Genomic DNA, 3,087 nt, shown 5'->3' with positions numbered 1-3,087 from the left:
GCAGCTGAATAAAAGGGGCAGAAGATCGGAGCTGAGGGGGTGTTTGTCCTTTCATGGCTGTCAAAGTGCATTAAATCCTTGCTTCTTCCTGCATTCTGCATTATTCAGACACGGACCCTGCTCTGACATGTCTGCTTTGGGATCTCACCTGTTTGGGTCGTCGGCTGTGTGCATTCGCTGAGTGCAGCGGCTGAACGTCCATTTGGGAGATGGATCGCTGCCTGTCAGTTTAGTCCCATCTGAAGCTTACCTGAACTTTTATCTTTTTCAAGGTCGGTCAGCTCACGGTGAAATGGCCGCGTGCAGCTGGTGAAAGTATGGCAAGCCATGTTGCCATATAACTGGATCGCAGCTGATCTGGTGACGCAATCAAAAGCCCAACACCAACCCGACCCACCCATCCAGCACATTATTATGGCTGGGCTTCGGGCCCGGGTTAAAAATGACAGCTCTTGTGCTGTCCTCAAAGTATGTGTTAGGGATGATGCTCAGCTACTACCGCACCTGATTTTAGTTCAGTCTATAAAACTGGTCAAGCTGTAGTCATTTGGATGTTCTCTAGGGTCAGCTGGCTTGGCGGCCATCTTGAATTGGATTGAGTCCAAACGTTAATTGGTGTTCGATGTCCATTCATTGATTACTTTCTAATATTCAATTAAAATATTGTAGTTCATGAGATATTTTTCTCACAGACAGACAAATGAGCATACACAAACCAACATGAGCAAAAACATTATCACCTTTCGCCTCGTCAGCAGGTGATAATAATCACATACTTGTAGATGCAGGCTTTAAGGAAACGATCCTGACTGCGCTCGTCTGACAAAAATGAAAAAAAAAGTTGATTCCAAACATTTATGCAACATTTGAAATCCCTCTTCGCTCCACTTGGCACTTAAATCCAAACTTTTAAGTGTCTGTAATTTTCCAACTGAGTCCCCTCTGGGCTTTTCTCTCAGAGTTGGACTGTTTTTCCTCAGCACTGACAAGTTCTTCAACAGTGTGAATTTGAATATGATAACCTGGCGCTGTAAAAACTACATTAAAATGATTTTAAATAAACACTCACACACTTTTTACAGCTCCGACCGGGTTACTGGGGGTTGTTTTGTTGCACCTTATTGAAATCATGTTTGTAGTTCATTTACAGTATAAATGCACAACACTGCCGGACTGAACTATGGGTCTTACATTTTGACAAAAAAGTTCAGAGAAAAACGTCACAATTCTTTCAAAAGCAGCTGCTGCTTCTTAGGCAAAGCTCTGATTACAAATGTGACGTAAACTTTTGCTTGTTTAAGCTTCACTGCATAACTTTACTGTTGAACTTTAGGTGTTAATTCTCTTTGTCTGAGAGATAGATCCATCAGATATCTAAATCATATATATATAGTAATATAATAATAGCATCTTCTGTGAAACTGCAGTGTAAATGTTTAGTGTAGTAATTGTGTTGTAATTTGCTAAAGAAGCTGAAACTAAGTTAAAGTTTAAACAAGCAGATCAAAAGCTAAAACTGAGCCCAATTTAAGCTAAAAGGAGCAGATCAGTAGCTAAAAGCTAAAAAGAGCAAAAAGAGCTAAAATGTAAAAGAAGCAGAACATTTGTTAAGAGTTAAAAGCAGAAACACATTAACTGAAAGCAAAATGGAGTAAAATATATGAGGTGAACAGTTTGATAAGAACGATTAAAATAGTAAAAAATTAATGAGAAGAGTTTTCAATAAAACAAACAGAAGAAACTATAAACATATAAAAGTGTGAATGCTGAAATCTTTTTTTAAGATGTTTCAGTGAAAATGTGACCACTTGTAAAAAAAAAAGTCCCAGCTTGTCTCAGTTTTGTGACCTGTTGCTCGTCAGTAAATATAAAAAAAGTTTAACTGGGATGGATTGCAAATTTGGAAGAAGAAAGCCAGAGACGCTGGTTACACTAAAATGTCGTGCTAATCAAGAGATACGAAACATTCCTGCAGGACTTCAGGACAAGTTAAAAACAAAGAGCTTTTTCCTCTCAAAGTTCAATTTTGATGTCTCTTTCCACCATCTATGCTTATTTCATTCATTAAAAACAGTGAAAACTGAAAAAAGTGCACAAGCATTAAATTGCTACTGCAATCAGTAATTAACTTCATGTGTCTTATTGTTCCAGTGAAAACCGTGAGCAGCTTAACATCTGTGAACATGTGTACCCTGCTGCGCCAGTGACGTCAAACACAACAGTGTGTTCATGACATCACCCAGCCAAATGGGTGTTAGTGAGTGTGCGCTCAAAACACACACATGCCAGTAAATCTCTCAGCACATTGTTCTCAGACAGCTCGTCACGGGCTCAAAGTCAGATGCATACTGCATCCGTGAGGTCATCACCGTGAGACGGAGCTGTTTGCTGTTTGTGCTTCTGTTTCTGCACACAAACACCCACAATGCATGCCAGCGTGCACATTTAACCAGATGTCGCAGGGCTGGTGATCTCACCACAGGCCTGAGTCACAGCTATTTTATAACGTCTAAGCCAGATAATGGACACAGATGATGGATTTATTGCTTGCAAATGACACAGACCACATTTAAAGTGCTAATAGTGCCTTGTGAGGTTCACACAAACGAAACAAAAAGGAGACAGACACAAAGTCAAATACAGATATTCAGCAAAAAAAATTAGGTAGAAACACTCAAAGTTCACAAATTTAAAGGCTGTTTAATTGGTCTGTGATCGTATGTGATAAGGAGGGGGCACATGATGGCAGAACTGAAGCAAATTAAGCCTGCTACTTAACTGCTACTTAAGTACGTTGTGTTCAAGACCACAATCGTTGCATAATCTTCCCAGAAGAGCTTATGGAGCTGCAGGGATTCATAGGTTTTCCTGGGATACAAAAAGTTAGAAACAAATGGCAAGAAGAAAAAACACTAGAGAAATTGTATATCTTGCAAAAATGCAGTGTGAATGCTTATTGCTGAAGAACTTGCTGAAAAACGGCTAAAATTAGCTAAAACAAATATGCTGAATTGTAGCTGAAATGAAAGAACACGCCTCCATTAGCAGAAAAAAGCAAAAATACCACATTTTTGCTGAATTAAGTAT

General features: G+C 39.3%; 1 protein-coding gene across 1 annotated transcript in view; it reads right to left on the bottom strand.

Moving 5' to 3' along the window:
• Positions 1–3,087, bottom strand: part of mdfi (MyoD family inhibitor) — a 189,614-nt gene that overhangs the window by 7,113 nt on the left and 179,414 nt on the right. The gene's annotated exons all lie outside the window — the stretch shown is intronic.

Source organism: Nematolebias whitei, chromosome 7 (assembly GCF_014905685.2).
Source record: "Nematolebias whitei isolate Nwh7 chromosome 7, NemWhi1, whole genome shotgun sequence".
In the NCBI taxonomy this organism is placed as follows: domain Eukaryota; kingdom Metazoa; phylum Chordata; class Actinopteri; order Cyprinodontiformes; family Rivulidae; genus Nematolebias; species Nematolebias whitei.
The sequence above is the reverse complement of the archived record's forward strand: the minus strand, read 5'-3'. Positions and strand labels throughout refer to the sequence as shown.